A 15,940-nucleotide genomic window follows, 5' to 3' on the forward strand; every position below is an offset into this window, starting at 1 on the left:
GTCATGGAAACCCCATCTACAGCCAAAAGCAAAGTTCATTACCCTACAGGGTCCTGCATATGAGCTCCCAAACTGCCCCACTCTCCCCCCAAAATAATTAATTATAATTAATAATTGATAATTAATAATGAATCCTCTTATGAGGAGTGGTTGAGAGACCTGGGGGATTCAGCTGGAGAACAGGAGCTGAGGGGAGACCTTCTGATCTCTGAACTGCCTGAAAGGAGCTTGGAGCCAGGGGGGGTTGGGCTCTGCTCCCCAGGAACAAGCGCCAGGAGCAGAGGAAACGGCCTCAAGTTGCGCCAGGGGAGGTTGAGGTTGGATGTGGGGAACAATTTCTTCCCCAAAGGGCTGTGGGGCATTGGAACAGGCTGCCCAGGGCAGTGCTGGAGTCACCGTCCCTGGAGGGCTGGACAGATGCGGAGATGAGGTTCCTAGGAACATGGGTTAGTGCCAGAGTCAGGTTAGATTATGGTTGGACTCGGTGATCCTGAGGGTCTCTGCCAACCGAAACGATTGTATTCTATGAATTAACAAGGTCAGAACAGTTGTTTGCCCGGAGACCTCCACCATGCTCTGGTGGCCTCAAACTGATGAGCTGCACGGTCCTGCCATTACCCAGTGCCAGGCTGAGCGTTTGGGGGAGGCAGGGGCTGGGTGGGGATGGTGCAGGGGGATGCTCTGCCTGCCTCCGGGGCACCGAGCCCTGGGCACAGCCCAGGTATGCAGCTCAACGGGCCTAAGGCCAGGCTGAGTTTGACCTCGATAGCCAAATGCTTTGATTTGTTTTTTTTCTTCTGCTCCCCACCCTTCAATCTCTCCTCCTTCTTCCCAGCTGCAAAGATATCCAACCATCTGTTTGACCTCGCTGCTTTCCTCACCTTGAACTGGTGACTGATGAAGGATGGATGGATGGATGGATGGATGGATGGATGGATGGATGGACGGATGGACAGATGCTCAAACATCCCCAGGCTCACCATGAACTTGAACAGATGAAACAGGCAGCTGTGCCCTCCAGTGCTGGATGATGGCTCAGGCCAGGCTCAGCACCCAGCTTTCTGGGACTGGAAACTTAAAAAGCACTGAAAGGGCTTGTGGTCACTGGTGCCCTCCAGACACAGCTCAGGTGCCACACGTCCCAGGGTTGGACGGTTACTCCAGCGAACATGTGCATGGTTGGTAACATGGTGTGAGCTTTTCTCTGCTGAGGAGGGAACTGGGGACACGGCCAGAAGACACTGTGCTTAAAGAGCATTTATTAGCACTGTCGGTTTGTGCAAACTGGAACAGCAGCCTCATTTTTCCAGTCTCTTATGAGCTGGACCAGTGCAAAGTCCAGAGATTAAAGGTCTGGATTTCTCCCCAGCTCTCCTGCATTAAAAGTGCTTCCAGGCCTCCTGAGGAAAAGTCCCAGACCCCCTGTGAATCCAGGTATTTTACTCAGCTCAGTGCGACATACATTGTGTATGGGAAATCAAATCCTGTGGGCAGAGATGATGCTTAGGAAGGGAAAGAATTACTTGTCTGAAATAGAGAAAAAAAGTGTGTGTTATACGGATGTATAACAGAGAGAAAAGAGAGCGCAAGAAAATCAGATTTCTTTCTTTTACTATACAGGACTGTATGTACAAGGTCACCTTTCTGCCAAACATCAGCATCACAGTCAGTTCATAGCAAAAACTGCAGCTCATCTCTCAAAGCCTAGAAAACAGCTCTACAGTGGCTCAGTACAACACAATGGATCAATTGTACAGGAACCAGAAAAAGGGAGGGGAAAGCACAGTTATCCCTTTAATCCCACATGAATTATTTGAAACTAAGAAATGCAAATAAAACCTTGTGCTTCAAGAGCCATGCTTGCTCCAGGACGGCCCTCGGGGAGGCAAGCGTTGCCCTGGGACCTGTTTTCCCCTCCACCCCTCAAGGAGCGATGCCGTAGACAAGGTCTGGCTTTGAGCGCTGGAGCAGAAAGCTGGAGTCCCCTTTCAGAACACCCTATAGACGTGGGGGGGCCACACGGTTTGTGGGAGAGTTTGACCGAGGAGGTGTGGACACTGTTATGGATTCAAAGCACTGATGTGTGTGTTTTGGAGTGGAAGAGAGGAGATGGGCAGGACACACCTGATCTGAATAAAGTGCTACGTGAGTCTCAGTCCCATCCACCCCTGAACTCTGAAAAAATGCATAAACCCATGAAGGAGGAAGGAACAAGAAGAGAAAAGGCCAAGAGCCTTCCTGGGTGTTGTGGTGTAAGGGGGTTCCCACGCCAAGTGGCATGCTGGCTGCTGCCGCCCTCTGCTCGCAGGACCTGGCACAGGTCAAAAGCAGCCACAATTTGGGCAGGAAGGGGAGGCGCTTGCACGCCCACATGCATCGTGCTCAGGGTGTTCACCGTTATCAGTCTCGCTACTGCAGACCCGTCAGGCTGGGGATGCAGGAGCAGGAGCTGTTGTGCCGCTCTTCCAGGAGGCCAGGCTGGTGTGAAGACCCAGCCAGGCTGCGGCACGAGGAGATGCTGGAGCCCTGGGAAAGGGGCCGATGTCTCTGGCACTGGGCTGGAGAAGCGAGTGGATCACATCCCTTCCAGGGAGCTGCTGGGCCAAGAAAAGGGTCTAATCCACACATGCTGGCACCCCTTCACTCCGCAGAGACTTGCTCTGCCTTTATGTAGTGGTTTCCCAACAGAGAAGGAGGAGCCCAAACCAATGAAGATGACGCATGCTTTGCTCCTCCTGCTCGGGATCACTTGCTTGCCTGCAGGCAGCCTCCTGTCCCCTTCCCTCTCTCCAAGCAGCTGCAAAGAGCACAGCACACGCACCAGCACCAACTCCTTCCCGCCTGGACGTGACTGGGTACCTACAGCAGCTCATGGGGCAGAAGAGACTTGACACGAGGTGACCGTTCTGGGAGGAGAGCTCACCCCACAGCCTCAACACGACCTTTAGAGTGAGAACACAAATTGTCCAAACTGAGACAGTACTTTTCCTCCAGTCAGCAAATGCTCTGGCTCTCACCCAGCACAGGAAAGAATGTCTTTATTAGGTCAGGCTTTTTTCTCCCTCCTCTCCTACAAAAAGCTCTGTAACATGTCTGACTCGTTTGGTGACACAACCACTCTCCTGTTATCCAGTCGGTGGTGGTTATGGGTTGTGCAGGGTTCGGTTCCTGCCTTCGCTGCTGCAGAGCTCCAAATCCATCGCACAGGGTAGTGGGGATTCACTGGGATGACGACTTTTGTCTTTGCTTTACAGACAGGTGGAAGATGTCGGGCTGGGTTTCTCCTTTTGAATGCCAGGCAGAGATGAGAGCAGCACTTCGATTCAGCTTGTCTTGCTCACCGTGCCAGGACAGGTTTAGCCTCGTGCTTTCCTCACGTGGTTGCTCACTGCTCTTCTGGAGAGGAGACGGAGAAGGTGGAAAAAAAGGTACATAATTTTCCTTGAACTTCAAAGATTTGTGATTTAGGAAAGTGAGGGAGGGGCTGATCAGTGGCCACGCTCAGTGCTAGGAAAACACAGAGGATCAATGGAAAACAGCATCTCCCGAAACAGCACCCCCCTGACCCCAACATGCACGGAATGGCAGCTTTTGCTCAGGATCAGCCTCCAAAAAGCAGTGTGTGAGCTGTACCTGGTTACTGTAGTCTGGCATCCTCCACGTCTGTGTAACGGCTGTTCTCCTGGAGGGACAAGGGAACCAGAAATAGTAAATCACCACGTGTGCCCCCTGCCCTGCCTGGGACACCGTGACACCGGCATGTGGTGAGCAGCTGTCACTGCGGGGGGGGGACAGCTTGCAGGGGCAGATTGCTCAGCGTGGTGGACGAGCTACAAACCACACCTCACGGGGACACTGGATGTGTCTTCTGGTAGACATGTCCCAGGCAAACCCAAAAATCTCCTCTGGCTCCTTATTCTGGCAGGGTTTTGCCAAATAGACCCAGCATGTGTGATTCCCTCTTGCACTTTAAAGTCTGGCTCCTGATGAACCTCAAAGGGACTGGGAAGAAACTCAGCCCATGTTACCTGGTGTAAAGTCAGGTGTCTGATCTGGGCTACACCAGCGTCAGCATCTCCAGTGGGCAGGTCCCAGGCAAGGTCTTGAGCCCATGGCACGAGTTGCCATGCTTAGACTGGCTGCCGAATTTCTGCAGGGCCAAGTTAAGTCCTTGTTTAGCGCTTTCATAATATTTACTGCATGTGCTTGCACAGCTCACACCTTCTTGTAGCACTGTGAAAAGTTAATTTGGGACCTAGGAATGGCCCGGAGCAGGGAACAGGCATTCCTGTGTTACTGCGGCTGCTCACAAATGCTGAGGTGCAGTCTGTCCGCAATGGCAAATCATGCACAATGTAATGACTCTGCTGTTGGAAACAGAAACTGGTCCCAGTTTGCAGCAGAACTCATCACTCGGAATGATAACACTCATAATATTCATCACTCCAAAGGCCACAGTAATACTGCTGGTGCGCCAAACCACTTCCCCTGCAAGAGCAGTTTGAAAGCACAGCATGTGAAAGTTGCCGTTCTGCAATGCAGCACCATTGAGAGAAGAATTAGTAGCATTTTATCTCCTGCATAGGCCAAATTGTGTAGTAAATATGTGAGAGATGGGAATCCAGGAGATGTCTGCAGGGGATGCCAGGTAATCTGAAAGGAAAAGCAAGGGAGCCCAGTCCCAATGTGGTCAGCAGCGGGCTGGCACGGGGGGGCGGGGTAAAGAGATTTTTATAGTCAGGGAGACCAAGAGGGTCTTTGCAAAGACCTCCAGGGGAAAAGCCTCGGGACTGCAAAGCATGAAGAAGGGGCAGCTGGAGACTGTGCTGCAAGGAGTTCTGGATGGAGCCTCCCAGGAGAGGGGAGTCTGGAGGCTTGGGACTTCTGGCAACAGAACAAAGGCTCCTTCTCTGCAATTACAGAGCAGGTAGCACCCTGGGAACAGGCTCTTCAGGAAACCTGGGTGAGCTGGAACGTGCTGTGGGCAAAGGAATAGCCCAGATGCACTGGGATGTGCCTTGGAATGGGTGATGACTCAGCTGAGAGCTTGTGGGTGAGGAGGTATTAGTAGTAGGGTGGTTAGTAGGTTGAGAGAGGTTCTGCCCCTTTGCTCTGCCCTGGTGAGACCACACCTGGAATATTGTGTCCAGTTGTGGCCCCTCAGTTCCAGAAGGACAGGGAACTGCTGGAGAGAGTCCAGCGCAGCCACCAAGATGCTGAAGGGAGTGGAGCATCTCCCGTGTGAGGAAAGGCTGAGGGAGCTGGGGCTCTGGAGCTGGAGAAGAGGAGACTGAGGGGGGACTCATTCATGGGGATCAATATGGAAAGGGGGAGTGTCAGGAGGATGGAGCCAGGCTCTTCTCTGTGACAGTCAATGACAGGACAAGGCGTAATGAGTTCAAACTGGAACACAAAGGGTTCCACTTGAATATGAGAAGAAACTTCTTCCTGGTGAGGGTGGCAGAGCCTGGCCCAGGCTGCCCAGGGAGGTTGTGGAGTCTCCTTCTCTGCAGACATTCAAACCCGCCTGGACACCTTCCTGTGGAACCTCAGCTGGGTGTTCCTGCTCCGTGGGGGGATTGCACTGGATGAGCTTTCCAGGTCCCTTCCACTCCCTGACATTCTGTGACTCTATGATCAGGGGACAGATGAACACAGGTGACACCAGTGCAGGCACCTGGTACAGCCCACCTCATAGGAATTCTCCTCTGCATGGCTGGAGAAACCTCCTGATCACAGACCCCTGAACTCCTGGGCACCTCAACCACCCTGGTGTCTGGTGGGAGGGCAGCAGGACTGGCTGCAAGCAACCCAGGAGATTTCTGAAGAGTGTCAAGAACAACTTCATGACTCAACTGACTGACAAGCTGACCAGGGGAGACGTTCTTCTGGGCTGTTACTGATGACCAAGGAAGAACAGGTCCAAGATGTGAAGACTGAGAGAAGTCTTGGCTGCAGTGACCATGAGATTGTGAAGCTGAATATCCTGAGAGAAGTGACCAAGGTAAAGAGCAGGACCAAAACCCTGAATTTAAGAGCAGATTTTGTGTTGTTCAGGGATCTGCTTGGCAAAATCCCATAGGAGAGTGCTCTGGAGGCCAAGGCAGCTGGGTCATCCTCAAGGACACCTGCCTTGGAGCACAAGAATGGCCCGTTCTGGTGACAGCTGGGCAGGCATGGCCGGAGGTCAGTGTGGATGAACAGCAAGCTCCCAACTGAGATTTTTTCCTACATGAAATGGCAGAACCCAGAAGATGGAAAACAGAGCTGAGCCACCCAGGAGAAATACAGAGCCATCCCACCTCTGCAGTGATGGAGTGAGAGGAGCATCTGCAGGTCCACCAGCAGCATAAGGAAGGCCAAGGAAAGCATAAGCTCACTGCTCAGTGGCGCAGGGGAGCAAGGGACCCGGTGACAAAGCACATGGAAAAGGCCAAGGTGCCCAGTGCTTCTTTTTCTTCCTCGTTCTCACTAGTCAGGTCTGTTTTCTGGCCTCCCAGGTTCCTAAGCCTAGTGGCAGAGCCTGGGGAAGGAAGCATCACCTACTTGATCCTTCCTCCACAGCACTCCTTTGCTGCCCATCCTGTCTGAAAAGGGCACGAACTCATGCTGGGAGGGGGGGATCCCTTCATCCTGCTCCCTGTGTGCTGCAGCGTGTAGTTTGGACTTGATTTCCCCAGGTGATGTTGGAAACTTCACCAAGGTCAAGCAGAGATTAGTGCACAACACCAGGGCAGACAACTTTGCTCTGGAAGTGGGTATGAAAGGACATATCTGCTCAGCCCCTGTTGATTTTCAATGGAAGTTGTGTCCCTGACTCCCTTGGGGTCTAAAATGCTCCCCCTGGGCCCAGCTGGGGTTGACATTTCTGTCAAGCATCACCCTGCTTGGCCGTAGCAGGAGAGCTCTGGTTCAGTGAACTCCGCTATGAACAGGGATGCTCAGCCCTGCTGCTCCCCAGGAGATGTCCTACGGCTGTCTACAGCATGCAAGTGGGACCTAGACCCCCAAGTCCACCCGGATCTTCCCCACTTATCACCACAGGGAAGAGGTTCATGGCAGGGAAGCCTCTGTGCTGGGTACTGCCCAAGCGTGAGCAGGTCTGGTTCCCGCCTTGCATAAATGACGCCGTTCCCACTCGTGACAGATGCTCTCCTCCTGTCTGAACTAACTGAACTTTGGCAGATGCTCAGCACGTAGGTCTAACCAGTTAGTTCTATTGTGTGAGGCTATCAGTGAGAACTCAGCACCAAACCCACAAAGAAATGGTTTCGCTGGAGTCTGGGCTGATAAGCATCTGAAACTGCATTAACACAGTACAAAATCTAACTGCAAATCAGCCACTTTATGCTATAAATATCTGCAGCTGTCAAGGCTGGTGACCTGGCTGCACGGTGGCCATTCCCCCTTGAATAGGGACGTCTGTCAAGGCTCAGAGATCCCTTACCTGACACCAGACACCAAGGGGTTTGCAAGTGACTTTTTTTTGCACGCATGTAACTTTTAAGATATGCATAGTAAGCTTACGTGATAATCTTCGTATCCCATACTAACTTCAAGTATAGTAAACAGCAGAGTATTGATTGCCAACTCATCTGTACTTATTAAATATTTTACATACCTAAATTTACTGATTAGAACTCAATAAACTATTAGATGAGATCTGTCTGAGTGACTTCTGCCTCTGCTACCATGACACCAGAGCCAAGGGTAGATAATGTTTCTGGGGACTGGTGTGGGCACCATGTCCATGGACAGCAGGTGATGAAGGCCACACTGACATGTGTAAGCTGTGAGATAAAGGAGTTGCTCCCCAGGAATTGGAAGGCTTGAAAACTCCTCAGTGTTGTAAAGGCAGGAGCAAAATATGATGAATGGCTTTTCTGAGTCGCCCTGCAGTGTTTAAGAGAACATCCCTGCAGATGAGCTGCAGACATTGACTTGCCCCATGCAGAGCACACGTGAGCCTGTCTGATGTTGACAGTAAAATGTTTCTGATCTCAGTGATACTTTAGGACCAGGGAGTTACAGAAAATAGAGATTGAAGGGACCTGAAATAGTCATCTTGTTCATCTGCTCCTAATAAGGACCAGCTCTTCTCAAATCATTGCCAGCAGATGTCTGTTCACTCTGCTCTCTTCTCCCACTAATGGCAGAAAAGTCCACATTTTTTTGTTGACAGGCTGTGTGCTGCTTTATGATCATTAGTATCAGCAAGTTTCCCCCTAATTTCTACCATGTGTTGCCCTGATGGAATTCAGACCTGGCCTTCTTTATCCTAATGGACACAGAGATGGAGACCAGCTTTTGCCTTTCTTCTTTATAGCACGTGTTATGATGTCTCCCCTTCATCACCTCTTAGTCTTAGCAGAGGTCATAGACTTCACCTATGAGGCCCCAGAAACTGAAACACCTTAAAGACCCCATTCAGATCCCTCATCCATCATGACTATGGTGGGGCAGAGCAGAAAAGCACAAACAACCTGGGCAGTGGTTTGAGTTTGAGGAGGTTTTTGGCACGGGAAGGGTGCTGTGCTTGTGCACGGCGGTGTGGTCACCCCAGCAATGACAGGGTGAGGAAGAAGAACAAAGGGATGCTGATGCTCAAGCACTGCCCTCGCCAGGGATGTACAGCCCCACGCACAGCGGTCCAAGCAAGGTCCTGCGGTCCTGCCTTGCCCAGACCTTCTAAGCCGGTTTGTGCCATGTGATGTCTGTCCAGACAAAACGACACTGCAAAGGCAGGTTGGTAGGAAAGTGCAGTTAATAGAACATGGTCCGCCTTTGCCATACGTTTCAATCCATCTCAGAATCGCTCGGGAGCAGAACAACTCGTGTTAACCATTCATTAAGAGTTGTGAAATCAAGGCTAAATGTGGTCAGAATTTCAAGAGTCAACCATTTTTCTTTGGTGTGTCCACATGCATTTGCCAGGTCAATGTTTCTGCAGGCAGCAGAACACTTAGAACAAGCTGTGAACAATCATGGGATTTAAGCACAACAATTTCTTTTGAGGAATAAGTTCCAGTGGTCCATTACTGAACTCCCTCCGCTGGAGGGATGTGTTACCCAACCTCTCTTACCACTTCATCTTCACACTCATCCCGTGTGAGACCCTCTTCCTCCCCCTCGTCCCCATTCAGCGGCTCCTCCGTGGTGACCTCGGCCTCTGACGCTGTGTCTTCCTGCGAGATTTCGCTTTTGCTGCTGTCCACCTTCTTCCATACCTCTGACAGAGAAGAGCCGAGGGTCAAGGGATGGGGGGACAATGTCTGGAGCCTGGTGACACTAATGCAGTGGGCCCCCAAATTCAGTTAGCAGGTAAATAATGGATCTAAGTTCTTTCTCTGCAATGGAAAATTTTGCTGACTTTGACAAAGCTGCCTGAAAGCAGCCCCAGAGAGGGCAGAGCAGGTCATTGTTCTGCAGAGCTCCGGAGCGTGGGAGGAAGATAGAACAGAATAATAAAACAAAAATGCAAACTAAAAAGAATACAAACGATATGACAAAAGGAAAATAAAATCTCATTATAATCTAGGGAATTTTGGCACGTAATTTTGGCCTGTGATTCCACCCTGGGAGTTGAGGGTTGACACTTCCCTGCCAGAGCCTGGAGGATGCTCTAAGCTGCAGTGGTTTCCTGGCCAGCTCTGCAGGGCACATCCCCGTGCTCATTGCCCATTTCCACGCATTGATGAGTGTCCAACTGACCTGTGGACAACTTCTACTCTTCAGCGACCTGCTCCAGTCGGCCCAGGAGAGCATCAATGTTGGATTTGATTTGTGTCAGTTCCGTTTTAATTGTTTGCAGCTCGCTGCACTTCACTTGGGAGGAAAGAAAGAAGGAAAAAGAGGCATTTAGTGTCCTGCAGAGCAGAGAAGGCTGAGGGGGCTGTGGGTGGTCATAGGCACCCAAAAAAGCCCATGTGTCCATTGTCCAGGCATACTGTGGAGGCTGACACTGGCTTTGGCACGCTCAGGTTCTACTTGCACCTTCCCCTGATGCACCTGCAGCTGCAGGATTCCGAACAGCCCCTGCCTGGGCTGTTGTTGTCAGATGGGGCAAAGCGAACAGTCTGAATCTCTAAAGCAGGACCTTCTGCGGCAAAGCACACGATCGGATTTTTTAGAACAGAGATTCGGCTTGTTAGAACAGACACTTGGTTTTTTTGGAACAAAAACTTGAGGTTTTGTTACTTAATACAAGAGCTCCCCCTAGCGTCCCCAAGTTCAGGTGTGCCTCTCGGCACCCCCGGTTCTCGGCAAAGATACTGATTCTGAAAACAGTGTTCATGAAGGGGGAGTAGAAACAAAGGACGTGCGTCCTCTTATTAGAACTGAAACACATACGAAGGGACGAGGCAAAAATCCACGCACGGCTCCCCACAGCACGCCACGTTCAGGATGGGAGCTAGGAGATTTACAAACTAGATTCTCACGCAAGCCGGGCGAGACGGAGACTGAATATCTTTGGCGCGTTTCACTTACCGCGGTGATAGAATATTATTGAGTAAGGACGAGGCCACAGGCTTCTGGGGCCCAGGGTATGTTTAAGTGATGGTCCGGACGGTACTCAGTCCATCACATCCCGTGTAGCTTACTGGGCTGGTGGTGTAGACCCGAGCGGCAGCCCCTGAAGGAGCCGGACGGTTCGGAAGACGAGCCGAGCCGAGCCGAGCCGAGCCGAGCCTCTTCCGAGGCCGCTCCCCCGTCCCAGAAACCGGAGCGTTTGGCTGCCGGTGAGGTCAGAGCAGCAGCGTGCGCGGAGCAGCCCCTGGCGCCGTGCGCTTGCAATGGGGGTGCCTCGGACGCTGCTATATGAGCTTCCCACTGAGCATACACGGGAGCTGGTGGAATATTTAGAGGGAAAATCAGAGAGGAGGCACCGGTAACCGCCCTCCTCCCTGAGGACAAACAAAACATTAACCCTTTCGTATCCTCACAAAGGGAGTCAAAGGAGACAAAAAACTAGTAGAAGCGGATTGGAACCAGGGCCGCCCAACCCGCTTTGTATTTTCTTGCCAATGGTCCAGTGATAAGGAACCATACATACATATTCCCGTTGGTTCAAGGCGGATAAGTGTGAAATTTCTAATCGACACAGGCACACAAATCAGTGTTTTGAACAGGCGGTAAGCTGACAAACTTGGGATTAAACCATCAAGGAAAGCCATCAATATAGTAGGGGTAACGGGTATAGCAGAGAGATGTCCTTTAGCTCAAACCCACCTTTTGCTGCCTGGGGAGAAGCGGATGATGGCAGTGGAAGTTGCCCTGAGTCCTTGTAAGGCAAACATATTGAGATTTGATATTTTGGCAGGTAGACGGTGGTGCTTACCTAATGGATTTGGAGCTTTGGAAGCCACAGAGCGGAGGCAGCCTGTATTAGAATATTGCCACTTACCTCTGCACCATTGCAGCTCAAAGGAACTACTGGCATTAGGATTTTGCAAATTGCTCCTGCTCTACCTGCATCTACAATAACCTGTACTCCACAATACCCCCTGCCGAATGTGGCAAAAAGGAGCATTACGGAGGTTATTACTGGTCTTGAAAAAAGACAAATAATTAGCCGCACCCATTCTCCCTCTAATTCTCCAGTTTGGCCCGTTCGCAAGCCTGATGGGCGATGACGCCTAACTATTGATTATCAAAAACTGAATAATAACACCGCACCCCTAACAGCTGCCGTCCCAAACATATCCTCTGTGGTGACTGTAATACAAGCAGCAGCCCACCCATGGATGGCTGCCTTAGACGTCAAACATACGTTCTTCATGATTCCCCTAAGGGAAGAAGACAAGGCACAATTTGCTTTTACCTGGGAAGGGAAGCAATACACTTTTAATCGGCTTCCTCAGGGGTACAAACACTCTCCTACTATTGCCGACAATGCCCTTGCTGCACTCATGGACACTGTACAGGTACCCTCGGGCATTCACATATATCAATATGTAGACGACATCCTAGTGAGTGGAGACAATAAGGAACAGGCAGGGCAAGTAGCAGAAACTCTTTGGACGTTATTAACACAGAACGGATTAGATTTTCCACCGTCCAAGGGCCAGGGTCCCAGCCAGGAAGTCAAATTCCTAGGGGCTTGGTGGATAGGGGGAGCCATAGCAGTGCCTGATGATGTCCTGGCTACCATAGACAAGGGGCACACCCCAAACAGTAAAGTGGACTTGCAGTGCCTGTTGGGTACATCAGGGTACTGGAGAAAGCATATCCCAGGATTTTCAGTGATTGCCCGTGCCCTATATGACCTATTCCAAAATAACAAGAAACGCGATTGGACCTTACAACATACAGAGACCCTTAATGTTCTAAACTATGAACTCAAAGCCTGTCAGAAACTGGGCCCACTGCATCCATAAGACCCATCGAGAGTGGAATGGAGGTTTGCAGAACATGCTTCCTATTGTGGTATATTCCAAAGGGGGCCAATAGGGCCAGCTTTGTTGTTCTCTTCCACCGCATTTAAGGGAGCTGAACAATCACATTCGGAGTGAGAAAAGGGGCTTCTCTCACTTACCGGAGCAGTTAAGAGGCAGAGAAACTGTGTACGTCACAGGAAGTTATTGTGCAAGGCCCTTTTTCTCAGTTAAATTCAATCCTTAAAGGGTCATCCCCCCGCCCCCCGCCGAGGGGGTGGCACAGAAAGCAATGGTATGAAAATAGTACGCCTATTTAGAGGGAGTTAGCCAATTGTTACTACTGAAAGAGGGTTCTGTAAAAGTTTCAAAACTTCAACAACCTGTGAACGCCGATCCAATCCTGCTGAGCCTGCCTTATAAGCCCTCCCCAATTAAAAAGGCACCTGAGCTAACTCAGGACTCAGACACACACGAGGTCTAGTTCACTGATGCATCAGCCCATTGGGTAGGGACAAACTGGCAGTACAAGGCAGCAGCATTGGAGAAAGAATAACAGCGGAGGGGGAAGGCAGTGCTCAAACAGGAGAACTACGTGCTCTCCTATTAGCAGCAGCAGGAGGAGCCTCCACGGTTTACACTGATTCCTATGCAACCTATAAGGGTGCCACCGAACGGATATGCCAATGGGAACCCAACCAGTGGGAAGTAAATCGCACCAGAGTGTGGAGAGCTGAAGATTGGCAAAGACTATTAGAGACAGGCAGCTCACGACCTGTGAGTGTGGGCTGGGTAAAAGGACATGCAAAGGATGGAACCCCCGCTGCCAAACGGAACCAACAAGCTGACTTTCTAGCCCAAATCAGAGTAGCTGAAAGCATACCAGAGGAGTGGGCACGGTTGGCTGAATGGCTACACCTTAAGCAAGGTCATTCTGGAAAAGCAGATCTTTATTATGAATGCCGATCCCAGGGATGGCCAGTGTCCATGGGAACATGTGAAGCCATTCTTACAGCCCATCCACAATGTCGGATCAGACTTAAAGCTGATCACCCAAATCAGGCCCCGGCCCTACATATCAGGCAGGGCAAGACTCTCTGGACTGAGTGATGGGAAGGTTCTGGTATCGAGGGGTGCTGATGTTTTAATCAGACACTTGTGAGTTTAGGCTGCTCCCATGCTAGGGTTCCTGCTAAGATCCTCTTAGGGTCACAGTGACCTTGATAATGTTAGTGTGGATTTGGTGTAAACATGAATCAATTAATGTCAGTTCAGTAGGATGTGGCACCTTTAAATGTGTTTTGAGATATGTGGCCATATGTCCCCATGATGGATGTGTACATTAGAGGAAAAATATAAACAGTTCTAATGTACAGTTCTTGGGAGTGTTCCCCAAGATACCTTCAACATCTGTTAGTCATCTTGTTTTGTCAAGGCAGAAGGGCTGTCAGTATGAAAAAAGCTGTAAATTGCTAGCAAGGTTTGGATTTGGATGGGTTACCAAATTGTCTTGAAAAATGGTTATTAGTTTTGCCTTGGTATTGGCTTGAATAAAGCTGCATCTTTCTGTAGTAACGTCAGTGTAGCTGCCCAAAGACAAACCTTGCAAAAGGAAAAAGGCGCTTTGAAGCCTCTTCTGATCTCACCTTAGTGTGACAGGACTGAAGACCATCAAGAACAGGATTTGGTCCTTTCCTGGAGACAAACCAACGCTTGGGGCTCATCTGAAGAAAGTTCTTTTTCCCCTGTATCATGATCTGGGGGAGGAGGGAGAAACTGTGAGTTAGTTCACAGACTCTAGTGAAACTCCACGAGCTGGTACAGCCACAGGACCAGCGCGTCCCTGAGGATTCAGCACTGCAGGAGTGCGATACCTTACAGAAACACCACCTTAAACGTGACGTATCAGGCAACCTAGTGGCCACCTGGATCGGCATAGCTAGGTCAAGGCTGCTGGGACTCTGAACAGAAGCTTGTATTAAGAGACTAATTCTGTAGGGAAGTCTGGATGCTGTTTGGGGAAGATAAAGAGCATCTGCAACACGATAGTGCCCATTACCATAGGGCGGCCTTTGAAAGATCTAAATCCCTGGCCAGGGTATTTGGAGGCGGCACACAGACAAGTCCCTGCTGTGTTTGTATTCAGCTCCTGCTCTCCTGTGAAAGGTCCCTGCCGGGCACGAGCAGCCGGCCAAGACCTGCCGGTACCGAGGAACGAGGGGTCCCTACCAGCCACTGGCGCTCACCCGTGTCCCTGGTGCGAAGAAGCCACCAGCGCCACCGTACGGTGGGCAGCTCCTCTCTGCTCCACAAAACAACCTCGGCAATGCGCGGCCCGATCCGCTGCCGGGGCTGCGCGTTCCCGCCGCCGGGGCTGCGCGTTCCCGCCGCCGGGGCTGCCTGCCCCGCCCGTTCCCGCCCCCGTTCCCTCCCCCGTTCCCTCCCCGCCCCGGACAGGTCCCTTCGCGCTCCGCTAGGTGGCGCTCCAGGCCCGGTGACGGCGGCGCGGGCGGGAGATGCTGCAGAGCCCGGCGCGTGTTGACACCTCCAGCCTGTGACCCCCCCAGCCTGTGACCCCCCCCAGCCTGTGACACCCCCAGCCTGCGACACCCCGAGCCTGTGACACCCCCAGCCTGCGACACCGCCGTGCCCGTCACAGCCCCCCCCCGCCAGCGGCCCCGCCGGAGCCACCCGGGGACGGGAGAGCGGCGCCCGCGGGAAAACCTTCCAGGCGTCCCCCTGCAGAGCCCGTTTGCCGATGAGTTAGGACAGATGCCACCCAAACAACAAGGGTTTGCACATCCATAAAAGTCACCATCCGGCCTTTACCGGCCTCCTGCCAGCAGCGGCTGCATCCTCAGCGGTGTGTTCAGGAGGAGAAGGGGCAGACACAGCACAGAAAATGCTGCCAGTGGTTTCAGCTGGCCCAGCTCCAGCTGCTGCTTCACCTGCACACTCACCCCAGTCGCACCACGGCACCTCTGGTTTTCTATACACTTCCCCTCGGTACCTGCGAGCTGCCCAGCAAGGCTGGCCCGTCAGCGCAGGGCAGCGCTCACACTCACAGCTCTTGCCTGCTCCCCTTGCTTGGGCAATTCTGGTCTGTTCCCGAGCCAGAAGGCACCGAGGGAGCAGAAACTGGCTGCAGCTCCCTCGCTGGACTCTCTCTGGCATGGGAAAGTGTCAGTGGGTGGAAGAGCTGGAATGGCCACTCCTACGGCTCCCGTCCAAAGCCAGAAATGCAAAGATAGGGAACTGACAGGGACCAAGAGGCGAGGTATGCGGGGGACGGTGCACTGTGGCTCTCCCCGCCCAGTACCCTGTCCACCAAGTGGGCTGCCAGGTGACAGACCAGCCCAGGGCTGTTCTCTTGTGCCAGCACTCACAACCAAGTCTCAACTGCTCCCTGGCAGCCCGGCTTTCCCCATGGTGCTTGACACAAGATGAGAGCAGATGGAAGAAAAAGTATTTGCACAGTCTAGAGCACAGGCCTGTAATGCTTTTAATAAAGAAAAATCTTTTAATCTTTCACTTAAGAGCACTCTCCTGTCACTCCAAGACCTCCC

The 15,940-nt window shown here is 51.7% G+C and overlaps 1 long non-coding RNA gene across 2 annotated transcripts; it reads right to left on the reverse strand.

The window, feature by feature from the left end:
• Positions 1-1,594: 1,594 nt before the first annotated feature.
• LOC139829209 (uncharacterized) lies at positions 1,595-15,547 on the reverse strand. 2 transcript variants are annotated; one of them, XR_011741593.1, is made up of 6 exons: positions 15,335-15,547; positions 14,021-14,131; positions 9,712-9,825; positions 9,084-9,229; positions 3,634-3,682; positions 1,595-3,396 (listed from the first exon to the last, which is right to left on the reverse strand). It is a non-coding gene; the product is annotated as an uncharacterized lncRNA (long non-coding RNA). The 2 variants fall into 2 exon arrangements; XR_011741592.1 differs by lacking the exon at positions 15,335-15,547 and adding an exon at positions 14,621-14,753.
• Between the last annotated feature and the right edge of the window lie 393 nt (positions 15,548-15,940).

Source organism: Patagioenas fasciata, chromosome 16 (assembly GCF_037038585.1).
Source record: "Patagioenas fasciata isolate bPatFas1 chromosome 16, bPatFas1.hap1, whole genome shotgun sequence".
Classification (NCBI taxonomy): Eukaryota; Metazoa; Chordata; class Aves; order Columbiformes; family Columbidae; genus Patagioenas; species Patagioenas fasciata.